This window comes from Mixophyes fleayi, chromosome 4, assembly GCF_038048845.1.
Source record: "Mixophyes fleayi isolate aMixFle1 chromosome 4, aMixFle1.hap1, whole genome shotgun sequence".
In the NCBI taxonomy this organism is placed as follows: Eukaryota; Metazoa; Chordata; class Amphibia; order Anura; family Limnodynastidae; genus Mixophyes; species Mixophyes fleayi.
This window is the reverse complement of record NC_134405.1, coordinates 52,140,464-52,155,294: the sequence shown is the minus strand read 5'-3', so window position 1 is coordinate 52,155,294 and position 14,831 is coordinate 52,140,464. Positions and strand designations below refer to the sequence as shown.

Sequence of the window (14,831 nt, the reverse complement as noted above, 5' to 3'; positions counted from 1 at the left end):
CACAGCAGCAGAAAGCCCTTTTGGCAAATCCTGGACTCATAAGCATATAAACTCCCACAATTCAGTGCTCTAAGCCAAAGAATAGATTTGTCTCGCCACAATTGAAAAGAGATCTACGTCGCAAGTGCTGATTGCCACATTCAAATTCAGTCAACTTTGCGCAGTGGCATTACTGTAACCAATGAGGTCAAACTGAGGTGTGGTTATTGCTAGTTGAAAACTTTTCCCAATACCCTGCCATGATGACTTGCAATATAGTCAGCATTGGCAATTTTTGTTAGTCTCCTAGGAGACTGTTAGTTATGGTGAATGAAAGATGATTGGACACAGCAGCAGAAAGCCCTTTTGGCAAATCCTGGACTCATAAGCATATAAACTCCCACAATTCAGTGCTCTAAGCCAAAGAATAGATTTGTCTCGCCACAATTGGAAAGAGACTTATGTCTCAGGTGCTGATTGCCACATCCAAATGCAGTCAACTTTGCGCAGTGGCATTACCGTAACCAATGAGGTGAAACTGAGGTGTGGTTATTGCTAGTTGAAAACTTTTCCCAATACCCCGCCATGATGACTTGCAATATAGTCAGCATTGGCAATTTTTGTTAGTCTCCTAGGAGACTGTTAGTTATGGTGAATGAAAGATGATTGGACACAGCAGCAGAAAGCCCTTTTGGCAAATCCTGGACTCATAAGCATATAAACTCCCACAATTCAGTGCTCTAAGCCAAAGAATAGATTTGTCTCGCCACAATTGGAAAGAGCTCTACGTCGCAAGTGCTGATTGCCACATCCAAATTCAGTCAACTTTGCGCAGTGGCATTACCGTAACCAATGAGGTGAAACTGAGGTGTGGTTATTGCTAGTTGAAAACTTTTCCCAATACCCCGCCATGATGACTTGCAATATAGTCAGCATTGGCAATTTTTGTTAGTCTCCTAGGAGACTGTTAGTTATGGTGAATGAAAGATGATTGGACACAGCAGCAGAAAGCACTTTTGGCAAATCCTGGACTCATAAGCATATAAATTCCCACAATTCAGTGCTCTAAGCCAAAGAATAGATTTGTCTCGCCACAATTGAAAAGAGATCTACGTCGCAAGTGCTGATTGCCACATTCAAATTCAGTCAACTTTGCGCAGTGGCATTACCGTAACCAATGAGGTGAAACCGAGGTGTGGTTATTGCTAGTTGAAAACTTTTCCCAATACCCCGCCATGATGACTTGCAATATAGTCAGCATTGGCAATTTTTGTTAGTCTCCTAGGAGACTGTTAGTTATGGTGAATGAAAGATGATTGGACACAGCAGCAGAAAGCCCTTTTGGCAAATCCTGGACTCATAAGCATATAAACTCCCACAATTCAGTGCTCTAAGCCAAAGAATAGATTTGTCTCGCCACAATTGGAAAGAGCTCTACGTCGCAAGTGCTGATTGCCACATCCAAATTCAGTCAACTTTGCGCAGTGGCATTACCGTAACCAATGAGGTGAAACTGAGGTGTGGTTATTGCTAGTTGAAAACTTTTCCCAATACCCCGCCATGATGACTTGCAATATAGTCAGCATTGGCAATTTTTGTTAGTCTCCTAGGAGACTGTTAGTTATGGTGAATGAAAGATGATTGGACACAGCAGCAGAAAGCACTTTTGGCAAATCCTGGACTCATAAGCATATAAATTCCCACAATTCAGTGCTCTAAGCCAAAGAATAGATTTGTCTCGCCACAATTGAAAAGAGATCTACGTCGCAAGTGCTGATTGCCACATTCAAATTCAGTCAACTTTGCGCAGTGGCATTACCGTAACCAATGAGGTGAAACCGAGGTGTGGTTATTGCTAGTTGAAAACTTTTCCCAATACCCCGCCATGATGACTTGCAATATAGTCAGCATTGGCAATTTTTGTTAGTCTCCTAGGAGACTGTTAGTTATGGTGAATGAAAGATGATTGGACACAGCAGCAGAAAGCCCTTTTGGCAAATCCTGGACTCATAAGCATATAAACTCCCACAATTCAGTGCTCTAAGCCAAAGAATAGATTTGTCTGGCCACAATTGGAAAGAGATCTACGTCGCAAGTGCTGATTGCCACATCCAAATTCAGTCAACTTTGCGCAGTGGCATTACCGTAACCAATGAGGTCAAACCAAAGTGTGGTTATTGCTAGATGAAAACTTTTCCCAATACCCCGCCATGATGACTTGCAATATAGTCAGCATTGGCAATTTTTGTTAGTCTCCTAGGAGACTGTTAGTTATGGTGAATGAAAGATGATTGGACACAGCAGCAGAAAGCCCTTTTGGCAAATACTGGACTCATAAGTATATAAACTCCCACAATTCAGTGCTCTAAGCCAAAGAATAGATTTGTCTCGCCACAATTGGAAAGAGATCTACGTCGCAAGTGCTGATTGCCACATCCAAATTCAGTCAACTTTGCGCAGTGGCATTACCGTAACCAATGAGGTCAAACCGAGGTGTGGTTATTGCTAGTTGAAAACTTTTCCCAATACCCCGCCATGATGACTTGCAATATAGTCAGCATTGGCAATTTTTGTTAGTCTCCTAGGAGACTGTTAGTTATGGTGAATGAAAGATGATTGGACACAGCAGCAGAAAGCACTTTTGGCAAATCCTGGACTCATAAGCATATAAATTCCCACAATTCAGTGCTCTAAGCCAAAGAATAGATTTGTCTCGCCACAATTGAAAAGAGATCTACGTCGCAAGTGCTGATTGCCACATCTAAATTCATTCAACTTTGCGCAGTGGCATTACCGTAACCAATGAGGTCAAACCGAGGTGTGGTTATTGCTAGTTGAAAACTTTTCCCAATACCCCGCCATGATGACTTGCAATATAGTCAGCATTGGCAATTTTTGTTAGTCTCCTAGGAGACTGTTAGTTATGGTGAATGAAAGATGATTGGACACAGCAGCAGAAAGCCCTTTTGGCAAATCCTGGACTCATAAGCATATAAACTCCCACAATTTAGTGCTCTAAGCCAAAGAATAGATTTGTCTCGCCACAATTGGAAAGAGCTCTACGTCGCAAGTGCTGATTGCCACATCCAAATTCAGCCAACTTTGCGCAGTGGCATTACCGTAACCAATGAGGTCAAACCGAGGTGTGGTTATTGCTAGTTGAAAACTTTTCCCAATATCCCGCCATGATGACTTGCAATATAGTCAGCATTGGCAATTTTTGTTAGTCTCCTAGGAGACTTTTAGTTATGGTGAATGAAAGATGATTGGACACAGCAGCAGAAAGCCCTTTTGGCAAATCCTGGACTCATAAGCATATAAACTCCCACAATTCAGTGCTCTAAGCCAAAGAATAGATTTGTCTCTACACAATTGGAAAGAGCTCTACGTCGCAAGTGCTGATTGCCACATCCAAATTCAGTCAACTTTGCGCAGTGGCATTACCGTAACCAATGAGGTCAAACCGAGGTGTGGGTATTGCTAGTTGAAAACTTTTCCCAATACCCCGCCATGATGACTTGCAATATAGTCAGCATTGGCAATTTTTGTTAGTCTCCTAGGAGACTGTTAGTTATGGTGAATGAAAGATGATTGGACACAGCAGCAGAAAGCCCTTTTGGCAAATCCTGGACTCATAAGCATATAAACTCCCACAATTCAGTGCTCTAAGCCAAAGAATAGATTTGTCTCGCCACAATTGGAAAGAGATCTACGTCGCAAGTGCTGATTGCCACATCCAAATTCAGTCAACTTTGCGCAGTGGCATTACCGTAACCAATGAGGTCAAACCAAAGTGTGGTTATTGCTAGATGAAAACTTTTCCCAATACCCCGCCATGATGACTTGCAATATAGTCAGCATTGGCAATTTTTGTTAGTCTCCTAGGAGACTGTTAGTTATGGTGAATGAAAGATGATTGGACACAGCAGCAGAAAGCCCTTTTGGCAAATACTGGACTCATAAGTATATAAACTCCCACAATTCAGTGCTCTAAGCCAAAGAATAGATTTGTCTCGCCACAATTGGAAAGAGATCTACGTCGCAAGTGCTGATTGCCACATCCAAATTCAGTCAACTTTGCGCAGTGGCATTACCGTAACCAATGAGGTCAAACCGAGGTGTGGTTATTGCTAGTTGAAAACTTTTCCCAATACCCCGCCATGATGACTTGCAATATAGTCAGCATTGGCAATTTTTGTTAGTCTCCTAGGAGACTGTTAGTTATGGTGAATGAAAGATGATTGGACACAGCAGCAGAAAGCCCTTTTGGCAAATCCTGGACTCATAAGCATATAAACTCCCACAATTCAGTGCTCTAAGCCAAAGAATAGATTTGTCTCGCCACAATTGGAAAGAGCTCTACGTCGCAAGTGCTGATTGCCACATCCAAATTCAGTCAACTTTGCGCAGTGGCATTACCGTAACCAATGAGGTGAAACCGAGGTGTGGTTATTGCTAGTTGAAAACTTTTCCCAATACCCCGCCATGATGACTTGCAATATAGTCAGCATTGGCAATTTTTGTTAGTCTCCTAGGAGACTGTTAGTTATGGTGAATGAAAGATGATTGGACACAGCAGCAGAAAGCACTTTTGGCAAATCCTGGACTCATAAGCATATAAATTCCCACAATTCAGTGCTCTAAGCCAAAGAATAGATTTGTCTCGCCACAATTGAAAAGAGATCTACGTTGCAAGTGCTGATTGCCACATTCAAATTCAGTCAACTTTGCGCAGTGGCATTACCGTAACCAATGAGGTGAAACCGAGGTGTGGTTATTGCTAGTTGAAAACTTTTCCCAATACCCCGCCATGATGACTTGCAATATAGTCAGCATTGGCAATTTTTGTTAGTCTCCTAGGAGACTGTTAGTTATGGTGAATGAAAGATGATTGGACACAGCAGCAGAAAGCCCTTTTGGCAAATCCTGGACTCATAAGCATATAAACTCCCACAATTCAGTGCTCTAAACCAAAGAATAGATTTGTCTGGCCACAATTGGAAAGAGATCTACGTCGCAAGTGCTGATTGCCACATCCAAATTCAGTCAACTTTGCGCAGTGGCATTACCGTAACCAATGAGGTCAAACCAAAGTGTGGTTATTGCTAGATGAAAACTTTTCCCAATACCCCGCCATGATGACTTGCAATATAGTCAGCATTGGCAATTTTTGTTAGTCTCCTAGGAGACTGTTAGTTATGGTGAATGAAAGATGATTGGACACAGCAGCAGAAAGCCCTTTTGGCAAATACTGGACTCATAAGTATATAAACTCCCACAATTCAGTGCTCTAAGCCAAAGAATAGATTTGTCTCGCCACAATTGGAAAGAGATCTACGTCGCAAGTGCTGATTGCCACATCCAAATTCAGTCAACTTTGCGCAGTGGCATTACCGTAACCAATGAGGTCAAACCAAGGTGTGGTTATTGCTAGTTGAAAACTTTTCCCAATACCCCGCCATGATGACTTGCAATATAGTCAGCATTGGCAATTTTTGTTAGTCTCCTAGGAGACTGTTAGTTATGGTGAATGAAAGATGATTGGACACAGCAGCAGAAAGCACTTTTGGCAAATCCTGGACTCATAAGCATATAAATTCCCACAATTCAGTGCTCTAAGCCAAAGAATAGATTTGTCTCGCCACAATTGAAAAGAGATCTACGTCGCAAGTGCTGATTGCCACATCTAAATTCATTCAACTTTGCGCAGTGGCATTACCGTAACCAATGAGGTCAAACCGAGGTGTGGTTATTGCTAGTTGAAAACTTTTCCCAATACCCCGCCATGATGACTTGCAATATAGTCAGCATTGGCAATTTTTGTTAGTCTCCTAGGAGACTGTTAGTTATGGTGAATGAAAGATGATTGGACACAGCAGCAGAAAGCCCTTTTGGCAAATCCTGGACTCATAAGCATATAAACTCCCACAATTTAGTGCTCTAAGCCAAAGAATAGATTTGTCTCGCCACAATTGGAAAGAGCTCTACGTCGCAAGTGCTGATTGCCACATCCAAATTCAGCCAACTTTGCGCAGTGGCATTACCGTAACCAATGAGGTCAAACCGAGGTGTGGTTATTGCTAGTTGAAAACTTTTCCCAATATCCCGCCATGATGACTTGCAATATAGTCAGCATTGGCAATTTTTGTTAGTCTCCTAGGAGACTTTTAGTTATGGTGAATGAAAGATGATTGGACACAGCAGCAGAAAGCCCTTTTGGCAAATCCTGGACTCATAAGCATATAAACTCCCACAATTCAGTGCTCTAAGCCAAAGAATAGATTTGTCTCTACACAATTGGAAAGAGCTCTACGTCGCAAGTGCTGATTGCCACATCCAAATTCAGTCAACTTTGCGCAGTGGCATTACCGTAACCAATGAGGTCAAACCGAGGTGTGGGTATTGCTAGTTGAAAACTTTTCCCAATACCCCGCCATGATGACTTGCAATATAGTCAGCATTGGCAATTTTTGTTAGTCTCCTAGGAGACTGTTAGTTATGGTGAATGAAAGATGATTGGACACAGCAGCAGAAAGCCCTTTTGGCAAATCCTGGACTCATAAGCATATAAACTCCCACAATTCAGTGCTCTAAGCCAAAGAATAGATTTGTCTCGCCACAATTGGAAAGAGATCTACGTCGCAAGTGCTGATTGCCACATCCAAATTCAGTCAACTTTGCGCAGTGGCATTACCGTAACCAATGAGGTCAAACCAAAGTGTGGTTATTGCTAGATGAAAACTTTTCCCAATACCCTGCCATGATGACTTGCAATATAGTCAGCATTGGCAATTTTTGTTAGTCTCCTAGGAGACTGTTAGTTATGGTGAATGAAAGATGATTGGACACAGCAGCAGAAAGCCCTTTTGGCAAATACTGGACTCATAAGTATATAAACTCCCACAATTCAGTGCTCTAAGCCAAAGAATAGATTTGTCTCGCCACAATTGGAAAGAGATCTACGTCGCAAGTGCTGATTGCCACATCCAAATTCAGTCAACTTTGCGCAGTGGCATTACCGTAACCAATGAGGTCAAACCGAGGTGTGGTTATTGCTAGTTGAAAACTTTTCCCAATACCCCGCCATGATGACTTGCAATATAGTCAGCATTGGCAATTTTTGTTAGTCTCCTAGGAGACTGTTAGTTATGGTGAATGAAAGATGATTGGACACAGCAGCAGAAAGCCCTTTTGGCAAATCCTGGACTCATAAGCATATAAACTCCCACAATTCAGTGCTCTAAGCCAAAGAATAGATTTGTCTCGCCACAATTGGAAAGAGCTCTACGTCGCAAGTGCTGATTGCCACATCCAAATTCAGTCAACTTTGCGCAGTGGCATTACCGTAACCAATGAGGTGAAACCGAGGTGTGGTTATTGCTAGTTGAAAACTTTTCCCAATACCCCGCCATGATGACTTGCAATATAGTCAGCATTGGCAATTTTTGTTAGTCTCCTAGGAGACTGTTAGTTATGGTGAATGAAAGATGATTGGACACAGCAGCAGAAAGCCCTTTTGGCAAATACTGGACTCATAAGTATATAAACTCCCACAATTCAGTGCTCTAAGCCAAAGAATAGATTTGTCTCGCCACAATTGGAAAGAGATCTACGTCGCAAGTGCTGATTGCCACATCCAAATTCAGTCAACTTTGCGCAGTGGCATTACCGTAACCAATGAGGTCAAACCGAGGTGTGGTTATTGCTAGTTGAAAACTTTTCCCAATACCCCGCCATGATGACTTGCAATATAGTCAGCATTGGCAATTTTTGTTAGTCTCCTAGGAGACTGTTAGTTATGGTGAATGAAAGATGATTGGACACAGCAGCAGAAAGCCCTTTTGGCAAATCCTGGACTCATAAGCATATAAACTCCCACAATTTAGTGCTCTAAGCCAAAGAATAGATTTGTCTCGCCACAATTGGAAAGAGCTCTACGTCGCAAGTGCTGATTGCCACATCCAAATTCAGCCAACTTTGCGCAGTGGCATTACCGTAACCAATGAGGTCAAACCGAGGTGTGGTTATTGCTAGTTGAAAACTTTTCCCAATATCCCGCCATGATGACTTGCAATATAGTCAGCATTGGCAATTTTTGTTAGTCTCCTAGGAGACTTTTAGTTATGGTGAATGAAAGATGATTGGACACAGCAGCAGAAAGCCCTTTTGGCAAATCCTGGACTCATAAGCATATAAACTCCCACAATTCAGTGCTCTAAGCCAAAGAATAGATTTGTCTCTACACAATTGGAAAGAGCTCTACGTCGCAAGTGCTGATTGCCACATCCAAATTCAGTCAACTTTGCGCAGTGGCATTACCGTAACCAATGAGGTCAAACCGAGGTGTGGGTATTGCTAGTTGAAAACTTTTCCCAATACCCCGCCATGATGACTTGCAATATAGTCAGCATTGGCAATTTTTGTTAGTCTCCTAGGAGACTGTTAGTTATGGTGAATGAAAGATGATTGGACACAGCAGCAGAAAGCCCTTTTGGCAAATCCTGGACTCATAAGCATATAAACTCCCACAATTCAGTGCTCTAAGCCAAAGAATAGATTTGTCTCGCCACAATTGGAAAGAGATCTACGTCGCAAGTGCTGATTGCCACATCCAAATTCAGTCAACTTTGCGCAGTGGCATTACCGTAACCAATGAGGTCAAACCAAAGTGTGGTTATTGCTAGATGAAAACTTTTCCCAATACCCCGCCATGATGACTTGCAATATAGTCAGCATTGGCAATTTTTGTTAGTCTCCTAGGAGACTGTTAGTTATGGTGAATGAAAGATGATTGGACACAGCAGCAGAAAGCCCTTTTGGCAAATACTGGACTCATAAGTATATAAACTCCCACAATTCAGTGCTCTAAGCCAAAGAATAGATTTGTCTCGCCACAATTGGAAAGAGATCTACGTCGCAAGTGCTGATTGCCACATCCAAATTCAGTCAACTTTGCGCAGTGGCATTACCGTAACCAATGAGGTCAAACCGAGGTGTGGTTATTGCTAGTTGAAAACTTTTCCCAATACCCCGCCATGATGACTTGCAATATAGTCAGCATTGGCAATTTTTGTTAGTCTCCTAGGAGACTGTTAGTTATGGTGAATGAAAGATGATTGGACACAGCAGCAGAAAGCCCTTTTGGCAAATCCTGGACTCATAAGCATATAAACTCCCACAATTCAGTGCTCTAAGCCAAAGAATAGATTTGTCTCACCACAATTGGAAAGAGCTCTACGTCGCAAGTGCTGATTGCCACATCCAAATTCAGTCAACTTTGCGCAGTGGCATTACCGTAACCAATGAGGTGAAACCGAGGTGTGGTTATTGCTAGTTGAAAACTTTTCCCAATACCCCGCCATGATGACTTGCAATATAGTCAGCATTGGCAATTTTTGTTAGTCTCCTAGGAGACTGTTAGTTATGGTGAATGAAAGATGATTGGACACAGCAGCAGAAAGCACTTTTGGCAAATCCTGGACTCATAAGCATATAAATTCCCACAATTCAGTGCTCTAAGCCAAAGAATAGATTTGTCTCGCCACAATTGAAAAGAGATCTATGTTGCAAGTGCTGATTGCCACATTCAAATTCAGTCAACTTTGCGCAGTGGCATTACCGTAACCAATGAGGTGAAACCGAGGTGTGGTTATTGCTAGTTGAAAACTTTTCCCAATACCCTGCCATGATGACTTGCAATATAGTCAGCATTGGCAATTTTTGTTAGTCTCCTAGGAGACTGTTAGTTATGGTGAATGAAAGATGATTGGACACAGCAGCAGAAAGCCCTTTTGGCAAATCCTGGACTCATAAGCATATAAACTCCCACAATTCAGTGCTCTAAACCAAAGAATAGATTTGTCTGGCCACAATTGGAAAGAGATCTACGTCGCAAGTGCTGATTGCCACATCCAAATTCAGTCAACTTTGCGCAGTGGCATTACCGTAACCAATGAGGTCAAACCAAAGTGTGGTTATTGCTAGATGAAAACTTTTCCCAATACCCCGCCATGATGACTTGCAATATAGTCAGCATTGGCAATTTTTGTTAGTCTCCTAGGAGACTGTTAGTTATGGTGAATGAAAGATGATTGGACACAGCAGCAGAAAGCCCTTTTGGCAAATACTGGACTCATAAGTATATAAACTCCCACAATTCAGTGCTCTAAGCCAAAGAATAGATTTGTCTCGCCACAATTGGAAAGAGATCTACGTCGCAAGTGCTGATTGCCACATCCAAATTCAGTCAACTTTGCGCAGTGGCATTACCGTAACCAATGAGGTCAAACCGAGGTGTGGTTATTGCTAGTTGAAAACTTTTCCCAATACCCCGCCATGATGACTTGCAATATAGTCAGCATTGGCAATTTTTGTTAGTCTCCTAGGAGACTGTTAGTTATGGTGAATGAAAGATGATTGGACACAGCAGCAGAAAGCCCTTTTGGCAAATCCAGGACTCATAAGCATATAAACTCCCACAATTCAGTGCTCTAAGCCAAAGAATAGATTTGTCTCGCCACAATTGAAAAGAGATCTACGTCGCAAGTGCTGATTGCCACATCCAAATTCAGTCAACTTTGCGCAGTGGCATTACTGTAACCAATGAGGTCAAACTGAGGTGTGGTTATTGCTAGTTGAAAACTTTTCCCAATACCCCGCCATGATGACTTGCAATATAGTCAGCATTGGCAATTTTTGTTAGTCTCCTAAGAGACTGTTAGTTATGGTGAATGAAAGATGATTGGACACAGCAGCAGAAAGCACTTTTGGCAAATCCTGGACTCATAAGCATATAAATTCCCACAATTCAGTGCTCTAAGCCAAAGAATAGATTTGTCTCGCCACAATTGAAAAGAGATCTACGTCGCAAGTGCTGATTGCCACATCTAAATTCAGGCAACTTTGCGCAGTGGCATTACCGTAACCAATGAGGTCAAACCGAGGTGTGGTTATTGCTAGTTGAAAACTTTTCCCAATACCCCGCCATGATGACTTGCAATATAGTCAGCATTGGCAATTTTTGTTAGTCTCCTAGGAGACTGTTAGTGATGGTGAATGAAAGATGATTGGACACAGCAGCAGAAAGCCCTTTTGGCAAATCCTGGACTCATAAGCATATAAACTCCCACAATTCAGTGCTCTAAGCCAAAGAATAGATTTGTCTCGCCACAATTGGAAAGAGCTCTACGTCGCAAGTGCTGATTGCCACATCCAAATTCAGTCAACTTTGCGCAGTGGCATTACTGTAACCAATGAGGTCAAACCGAGGTGTGGTTATTGCTAGTTGAAAACTTTTCCCAATACCCCGCCATGATGACTTGCAATATAGTCAGCATTGGCAATTTTTGTTAGTCTCCTAGGAGACTGTTAGTTATGGTGAATGAAAGATGATTGGACACAGCAGCAGAAAGCACTTTTGGCAAATCCTGGACTCATAAGCATATAAATTCCCACAATTCAGTGCTCTAAGCCAAAGAATAGATTTGTCTCGCCACAATTGGAAAGAGATCTACGTCGCAAGTGCTGATTGCCACATCCAAATTCAGTCAACTTTGCGCAGTGGCATTACCGTAACCAATGAGGTCAAACCAAAGTGTGGTTATTGCTAGATGAAAACTTTTCCCAATACCCCGCCATGATGACTTGCAATATAGTCAGCATTGGCAATTTTTGTTAGTCTCCTAGGAGACTGTTAGTTATGGTGAATGAAAGATGATTGGACACAGCAGCAGAAAGCCCTTTTGGCAAATACTGGACTCATAAGTATATAAACTCCCACAATTCAGTGCTCTAAGCCAAAGAATAGATTTGTCTCGCCACAATTGGAAAGAGATCTACGTCGCAAGTGCTGATTGCCACATCCAAATTCAGTCAACTTTGCGCAGTGGCATTACCGTAACCAATGAGGTCAAACCGAGGTGTGGTTATTGCTAGTTGAAAACTTTTCCCAATACCCCGCCATGATGACTTGCAATATAGTCAGCATTGGCAATTTTTGTTAGTCTCCTAGGAGACTGTTAGTTATGGTGAATGAAAGATGATTGGACACAGCAGCAGAATGCCCTTTTGGCAAATCCTGGACTCATAAGCATATAAACTCCCACAATTCAGTGCTCTAAGCCAAAGAATAGATTTGTCTCGCCACAATTGGAAAGAGCTCTACGTCGCAAGTGCTGATTGCCACATCCAAATTCAGTCAACTTTGCGCAGTGGCATTACCGTAACCAATGAGGTGAAACCGAGGTGTGGTTATTGCTAGTTGAAAACTTTTCCCAATACCCCGCCATGATGACTTGCAATATTGTCAGCATTGGCAATTTTTGTTAGTCTCCTAGGAGACTGTTAGTTATGGTGAATGAAAGATGATTGGACACAGCAGCAGAAAGCACTTTTGGCAAATCCTGGACTCATAAGCATATAAATTCCCACAATTCAGTGCTCTAAGCCAAAGAATAGATTTGTCTCGCCACAATTGAAAAGAGATCTACGTTGCAAGTGCTGATTGCCACATTCAAATTCAGTCAACTTTGCGCAGTGGCATTACCGTAACCAATGAGGTGAAACCGAGGTGTGGTTATTGCTAGTTGAAAACTTTTCCCAATACCCCGCCATGATGACTTGCAATATAGTCAGCATTGGCAATTTTTGTTAGTCTCCTAGGAGACTGTTAGTTATGGTGAATGAAAGATGATTGGACACAGCAGCAGAAAGCCCTTTTGGCAAATCCTGGACTCATAAGCATATAAACTCCCACAATTCAGTGCTCTAAACCAAAGAATAGATTTGTCTGGCCACAATTGGAAAGAGATCTACGTCGCAAGTGCTGATTGCCACATCCAAATTCAGTCAACTTTGCGCAGTGGCATTACCGTAACCAATGAGGTCAAACCAAAGTGTGGTTATTGCTAGATGAAAACTTTTCCCAATACCCCGCCATGATGACTTGCAATATAGTCAGCATTGGCAATTTTTGTTAGTCTCTTAGGAGACTGTTAGTTATGGTGAATGAAAGATGATTGGACACAGCAGCAGAAAGCCCTTTTGGCAAATACTGGACTCATAAGTATATAAACTCCCACAATTCAGTGCTCTAAGCCAAAGAATAGATTTGTCTCGGCACAATTGGAAAGAGATCTACGTCGCAAGTGCTGATTGCCACATCCAAATTCAGTCAACTTTGCGCAGTGGCATTACCGTAACCAATGAGGTCAAACCGAGGTGTGGTTATTGCTAGTTGAAAACTTTTCCCAATACCCCGCCATGATGACTTGCAATATAGTCAGCATTGGCAATTTTTGTTAGTCTCCTAGGAGACTGTTAGTTATGGTGAATGAAAGATGATTGGACACAGCAGCAGAAAGCACTTTTGGCAAATCCTGGACTCATAAGCATATAAATTCCCACAATTCAGTGCTCTAAGCCAAAGAATAGATTTGTCTCGCCACAATTGAAAAGAGATCTACGTCGCAAGTGCTGATTGCCACATCTAAATTCATTCAACTTTGCGCAGTGGCATTACCGTAACCAATGAGGTCAAACCGAGGTGTGGTTATTGCTAGTTGAAAACTTTTCCCAATACCCCGCCATGATGACTTGCAATATAGTCAGCATTGGCAATTTTTGTTAGTCTCCTAGGAGACTGTTAGTTATGGTGAATGAAAGATGATTGGACACAGCAGCAGAAAGCCCTTTTGGCAAATCCTGGACTCATAAGCATATAAACTCCCACAATTTAGTGCTCTAAGCCAAAGAATAGATTTGTCTCGCCACAATTGGAAAGAGCTCTACGTCGCAAGTGCTGATTGCCACATCCAAATTCAGCCAACTTTGCGCAGTGGCATTACCGTAACCAATGAGGTCAAACCGAGGTGTGGTTATTGCTAGTTGAAAACTTTTCCCAATATCCCGCCATGATGACTTGCAATATAGTCAGCATTGGCAATTTTTGTTAGTCTCCTAGGAGACTTTTAGTTATGGTGAATGAAAGATGATTGGACACAGCAGCAGAAAGCCCTTTTGGCAAATCCTGGACTCATAAGCATATAAACTCCCACAATTCAGTGCTCTAAGCCAAAGAATAGATTTGTCTCTACACAATTGGAAAGAGCTCTACGTCGCAAGTGCTGATTGCCACATCCAAATTCAGTCAACTTTGCGCAGTGGCATTACCGTAACCAATGAGGTCAAACCGAGGTGTGGGTATTGCTAGTTGAAAACTTTTCCCAATACCCCGCCATGATGACTTGCAATATAGTCAGCATTGGCAATTTTTGTTAGTCTCCTAGGAGACTGTTAGTTATGGTGAATGAAAGATGATTGGACACAGCAGCAGAAAGCCCTTTTGGCAAATCCTGGACTCATAAGCATATAAACTCCCACAATTCAGTGCTCTAAGCCAAAGAATAGATTTGTCTCGCCACAATTGGAAAGAGATCTACGTCGCAAGTGCTGATTGCCACATCCAAATTCAGTCAACTTTGCGCAGTGGCATTACCGTAACCAATGAGGTCAAACCAAAGTGTGGTTATTGCTAGATGAAAACTTTTCCCAATACCCCGCCATGATGACTTGCAATATAGTCAGCATTGGCAATTTTTGTTAGTCTCCTAGGAGACTGTTAGTTATGGTGAATGAAAGATGATTGGACACAGCAGCAGAAAGCCCTTTTGGTAAATCCTGGACTCATAAGCATATAAACTCCCACAATTCAGTGCTCTAAGCCAAAGAATAGATTTGTCTCGCCACAATTGGAAAGAGATCTACGTCGCAAGTGCTGATTGCCACATCCAAATTCAGTCAACTTTGCGCAGTGGCATTACCGTAACCAATGAGGTCAAACCAAAGTGTGGTTA

General features: G+C 42.1%; 45 non-coding genes across 45 annotated transcripts; all 45 read left to right on the top strand.

Moving 5' to 3' along the window:
- Nucleotides 1-152: 152 nt before the first annotated feature.
- Nucleotides 153-293, top strand: LOC142156093 (U4 spliceosomal RNA). The gene has a single exon (XR_012692168.1). It is a non-coding gene; the product is annotated as a U4 spliceosomal RNA (small nuclear RNA).
- Nucleotides 294-477: 184 nt separating this feature from the next.
- LOC142155967 (U4 spliceosomal RNA) lies at nucleotides 478-618 on the top strand. Its single transcript, XR_012692049.1, has one exon. It is a non-coding gene; the product is annotated as a U4 spliceosomal RNA (small nuclear RNA).
- A 184-nt stretch (nucleotides 619-802) lies between these two features.
- On the top strand, nucleotides 803-943 carry LOC142155966 (U4 spliceosomal RNA). Its single transcript, XR_012692048.1, has one exon. It is a non-coding gene; the product is annotated as a U4 spliceosomal RNA (small nuclear RNA).
- A 184-nt stretch (nucleotides 944-1,127) lies between these two features.
- Nucleotides 1,128-1,268, top strand: LOC142155890 (U4 spliceosomal RNA). Its single transcript, XR_012691975.1, has one exon. It is a non-coding gene; the product is annotated as a U4 spliceosomal RNA (small nuclear RNA).
- A 184-nt stretch (nucleotides 1,269-1,452) lies between these two features.
- Nucleotides 1,453-1,593, top strand: LOC142155965 (U4 spliceosomal RNA). The gene has a single exon (XR_012692047.1). It is a non-coding gene; the product is annotated as a U4 spliceosomal RNA (small nuclear RNA).
- Nucleotides 1,594-1,777: 184 nt separating this feature from the next.
- Nucleotides 1,778-1,918, top strand: LOC142155889 (U4 spliceosomal RNA). The gene has a single exon (XR_012691974.1). It is a non-coding gene; the product is annotated as a U4 spliceosomal RNA (small nuclear RNA).
- A 184-nt stretch (nucleotides 1,919-2,102) lies between these two features.
- On the top strand, nucleotides 2,103-2,243 carry LOC142156178 (U4 spliceosomal RNA). Its single transcript, XR_012692249.1, has one exon. It is a non-coding gene; the product is annotated as a U4 spliceosomal RNA (small nuclear RNA).
- A 184-nt stretch (nucleotides 2,244-2,427) lies between these two features.
- On the top strand, nucleotides 2,428-2,568 carry LOC142155799 (U4 spliceosomal RNA). The gene has a single exon (XR_012691888.1). It is a non-coding gene; the product is annotated as a U4 spliceosomal RNA (small nuclear RNA).
- A 184-nt stretch (nucleotides 2,569-2,752) lies between these two features.
- On the top strand, nucleotides 2,753-2,893 carry LOC142155797 (U4 spliceosomal RNA). The gene has a single exon (XR_012691887.1). It is a non-coding gene; the product is annotated as a U4 spliceosomal RNA (small nuclear RNA).
- A 184-nt stretch (nucleotides 2,894-3,077) lies between these two features.
- LOC142155843 (U4 spliceosomal RNA) lies at nucleotides 3,078-3,218 on the top strand. Its single transcript, XR_012691931.1, has one exon. It is a non-coding gene; the product is annotated as a U4 spliceosomal RNA (small nuclear RNA).
- Nucleotides 3,219-3,402: 184 nt separating this feature from the next.
- Nucleotides 3,403-3,543, top strand: LOC142156027 (U4 spliceosomal RNA). Its single transcript, XR_012692105.1, has one exon. It is a non-coding gene; the product is annotated as a U4 spliceosomal RNA (small nuclear RNA).
- Nucleotides 3,544-3,727: 184 nt separating this feature from the next.
- Nucleotides 3,728-3,868, top strand: LOC142156177 (U4 spliceosomal RNA). Its single transcript, XR_012692248.1, has one exon. It is a non-coding gene; the product is annotated as a U4 spliceosomal RNA (small nuclear RNA).
- Nucleotides 3,869-4,052: 184 nt separating this feature from the next.
- On the top strand, nucleotides 4,053-4,193 carry LOC142155796 (U4 spliceosomal RNA). The gene has a single exon (XR_012691886.1). It is a non-coding gene; the product is annotated as a U4 spliceosomal RNA (small nuclear RNA).
- Nucleotides 4,194-4,377: 184 nt separating this feature from the next.
- On the top strand, nucleotides 4,378-4,518 carry LOC142155888 (U4 spliceosomal RNA). The gene has a single exon (XR_012691973.1). It is a non-coding gene; the product is annotated as a U4 spliceosomal RNA (small nuclear RNA).
- A 184-nt stretch (nucleotides 4,519-4,702) lies between these two features.
- LOC142155886 (U4 spliceosomal RNA) lies at nucleotides 4,703-4,843 on the top strand. The gene has a single exon (XR_012691971.1). It is a non-coding gene; the product is annotated as a U4 spliceosomal RNA (small nuclear RNA).
- A 184-nt stretch (nucleotides 4,844-5,027) lies between these two features.
- LOC142156176 (U4 spliceosomal RNA) lies at nucleotides 5,028-5,168 on the top strand. The gene has a single exon (XR_012692247.1). It is a non-coding gene; the product is annotated as a U4 spliceosomal RNA (small nuclear RNA).
- Nucleotides 5,169-5,352: 184 nt separating this feature from the next.
- Nucleotides 5,353-5,493, top strand: LOC142155991 (U4 spliceosomal RNA). Its single transcript, XR_012692072.1, has one exon. It is a non-coding gene; the product is annotated as a U4 spliceosomal RNA (small nuclear RNA).
- Nucleotides 5,494-5,677: 184 nt separating this feature from the next.
- LOC142155795 (U4 spliceosomal RNA) lies at nucleotides 5,678-5,818 on the top strand. Its single transcript, XR_012691885.1, has one exon. It is a non-coding gene; the product is annotated as a U4 spliceosomal RNA (small nuclear RNA).
- Nucleotides 5,819-6,002: 184 nt separating this feature from the next.
- On the top strand, nucleotides 6,003-6,143 carry LOC142155842 (U4 spliceosomal RNA). Its single transcript, XR_012691930.1, has one exon. It is a non-coding gene; the product is annotated as a U4 spliceosomal RNA (small nuclear RNA).
- A 184-nt stretch (nucleotides 6,144-6,327) lies between these two features.
- On the top strand, nucleotides 6,328-6,468 carry LOC142156026 (U4 spliceosomal RNA). Its single transcript, XR_012692104.1, has one exon. It is a non-coding gene; the product is annotated as a U4 spliceosomal RNA (small nuclear RNA).
- Nucleotides 6,469-6,652: 184 nt separating this feature from the next.
- On the top strand, nucleotides 6,653-6,793 carry LOC142156199 (U4 spliceosomal RNA). Its single transcript, XR_012692269.1, has one exon. It is a non-coding gene; the product is annotated as a U4 spliceosomal RNA (small nuclear RNA).
- A 184-nt stretch (nucleotides 6,794-6,977) lies between these two features.
- On the top strand, nucleotides 6,978-7,118 carry LOC142155794 (U4 spliceosomal RNA). Its single transcript, XR_012691884.1, has one exon. It is a non-coding gene; the product is annotated as a U4 spliceosomal RNA (small nuclear RNA).
- Nucleotides 7,119-7,302: 184 nt separating this feature from the next.
- Nucleotides 7,303-7,443, top strand: LOC142155885 (U4 spliceosomal RNA). The gene has a single exon (XR_012691970.1). It is a non-coding gene; the product is annotated as a U4 spliceosomal RNA (small nuclear RNA).
- Nucleotides 7,444-7,627: 184 nt separating this feature from the next.
- On the top strand, nucleotides 7,628-7,768 carry LOC142155793 (U4 spliceosomal RNA). Its single transcript, XR_012691883.1, has one exon. It is a non-coding gene; the product is annotated as a U4 spliceosomal RNA (small nuclear RNA).
- Nucleotides 7,769-7,952: 184 nt separating this feature from the next.
- On the top strand, nucleotides 7,953-8,093 carry LOC142155841 (U4 spliceosomal RNA). Its single transcript, XR_012691929.1, has one exon. It is a non-coding gene; the product is annotated as a U4 spliceosomal RNA (small nuclear RNA).
- A 184-nt stretch (nucleotides 8,094-8,277) lies between these two features.
- LOC142156025 (U4 spliceosomal RNA) lies at nucleotides 8,278-8,418 on the top strand. The gene has a single exon (XR_012692103.1). It is a non-coding gene; the product is annotated as a U4 spliceosomal RNA (small nuclear RNA).
- A 184-nt stretch (nucleotides 8,419-8,602) lies between these two features.
- Nucleotides 8,603-8,743, top strand: LOC142156175 (U4 spliceosomal RNA). The gene has a single exon (XR_012692246.1). It is a non-coding gene; the product is annotated as a U4 spliceosomal RNA (small nuclear RNA).
- Nucleotides 8,744-8,927: 184 nt separating this feature from the next.
- LOC142155792 (U4 spliceosomal RNA) lies at nucleotides 8,928-9,068 on the top strand. Its single transcript, XR_012691882.1, has one exon. It is a non-coding gene; the product is annotated as a U4 spliceosomal RNA (small nuclear RNA).
- Nucleotides 9,069-9,252: 184 nt separating this feature from the next.
- LOC142155884 (U4 spliceosomal RNA) lies at nucleotides 9,253-9,393 on the top strand. The gene has a single exon (XR_012691969.1). It is a non-coding gene; the product is annotated as a U4 spliceosomal RNA (small nuclear RNA).
- Nucleotides 9,394-9,577: 184 nt separating this feature from the next.
- On the top strand, nucleotides 9,578-9,718 carry LOC142155956 (U4 spliceosomal RNA). The gene has a single exon (XR_012692038.1). It is a non-coding gene; the product is annotated as a U4 spliceosomal RNA (small nuclear RNA).
- Nucleotides 9,719-9,902: 184 nt separating this feature from the next.
- Nucleotides 9,903-10,043, top strand: LOC142156173 (U4 spliceosomal RNA). The gene has a single exon (XR_012692244.1). It is a non-coding gene; the product is annotated as a U4 spliceosomal RNA (small nuclear RNA).
- Nucleotides 10,044-10,227: 184 nt separating this feature from the next.
- LOC142155791 (U4 spliceosomal RNA) lies at nucleotides 10,228-10,368 on the top strand. Its single transcript, XR_012691881.1, has one exon. It is a non-coding gene; the product is annotated as a U4 spliceosomal RNA (small nuclear RNA).
- A 184-nt stretch (nucleotides 10,369-10,552) lies between these two features.
- On the top strand, nucleotides 10,553-10,693 carry LOC142156035 (U4 spliceosomal RNA). Its single transcript, XR_012692113.1, has one exon. It is a non-coding gene; the product is annotated as a U4 spliceosomal RNA (small nuclear RNA).
- A 184-nt stretch (nucleotides 10,694-10,877) lies between these two features.
- On the top strand, nucleotides 10,878-11,018 carry LOC142155790 (U4 spliceosomal RNA). The gene has a single exon (XR_012691880.1). It is a non-coding gene; the product is annotated as a U4 spliceosomal RNA (small nuclear RNA).
- A 184-nt stretch (nucleotides 11,019-11,202) lies between these two features.
- Nucleotides 11,203-11,343, top strand: LOC142155929 (U4 spliceosomal RNA). Its single transcript, XR_012692013.1, has one exon. It is a non-coding gene; the product is annotated as a U4 spliceosomal RNA (small nuclear RNA).
- Nucleotides 11,344-11,527: 184 nt separating this feature from the next.
- Nucleotides 11,528-11,668, top strand: LOC142156172 (U4 spliceosomal RNA). Its single transcript, XR_012692243.1, has one exon. It is a non-coding gene; the product is annotated as a U4 spliceosomal RNA (small nuclear RNA).
- A 184-nt stretch (nucleotides 11,669-11,852) lies between these two features.
- LOC142155789 (U4 spliceosomal RNA) lies at nucleotides 11,853-11,993 on the top strand. Its single transcript, XR_012691879.1, has one exon. It is a non-coding gene; the product is annotated as a U4 spliceosomal RNA (small nuclear RNA).
- A 184-nt stretch (nucleotides 11,994-12,177) lies between these two features.
- On the top strand, nucleotides 12,178-12,318 carry LOC142155916 (U4 spliceosomal RNA). Its single transcript, XR_012692001.1, has one exon. It is a non-coding gene; the product is annotated as a U4 spliceosomal RNA (small nuclear RNA).
- Nucleotides 12,319-12,502: 184 nt separating this feature from the next.
- LOC142155883 (U4 spliceosomal RNA) lies at nucleotides 12,503-12,643 on the top strand. Its single transcript, XR_012691968.1, has one exon. It is a non-coding gene; the product is annotated as a U4 spliceosomal RNA (small nuclear RNA).
- Nucleotides 12,644-12,827: 184 nt separating this feature from the next.
- Nucleotides 12,828-12,968, top strand: LOC142156146 (U4 spliceosomal RNA). The gene has a single exon (XR_012692219.1). It is a non-coding gene; the product is annotated as a U4 spliceosomal RNA (small nuclear RNA).
- Nucleotides 12,969-13,152: 184 nt separating this feature from the next.
- LOC142155787 (U4 spliceosomal RNA) lies at nucleotides 13,153-13,293 on the top strand. The gene has a single exon (XR_012691877.1). It is a non-coding gene; the product is annotated as a U4 spliceosomal RNA (small nuclear RNA).
- A 184-nt stretch (nucleotides 13,294-13,477) lies between these two features.
- LOC142155786 (U4 spliceosomal RNA) lies at nucleotides 13,478-13,618 on the top strand. The gene has a single exon (XR_012691876.1). It is a non-coding gene; the product is annotated as a U4 spliceosomal RNA (small nuclear RNA).
- Nucleotides 13,619-13,802: 184 nt separating this feature from the next.
- Nucleotides 13,803-13,943, top strand: LOC142155840 (U4 spliceosomal RNA). Its single transcript, XR_012691928.1, has one exon. It is a non-coding gene; the product is annotated as a U4 spliceosomal RNA (small nuclear RNA).
- A 184-nt stretch (nucleotides 13,944-14,127) lies between these two features.
- LOC142156024 (U4 spliceosomal RNA) lies at nucleotides 14,128-14,268 on the top strand. Its single transcript, XR_012692102.1, has one exon. It is a non-coding gene; the product is annotated as a U4 spliceosomal RNA (small nuclear RNA).
- Nucleotides 14,269-14,452: 184 nt separating this feature from the next.
- LOC142156170 (U4 spliceosomal RNA) lies at nucleotides 14,453-14,593 on the top strand. Its single transcript, XR_012692242.1, has one exon. It is a non-coding gene; the product is annotated as a U4 spliceosomal RNA (small nuclear RNA).
- The last annotated feature ends 238 nt before the right edge of the window (nucleotides 14,594-14,831 follow it).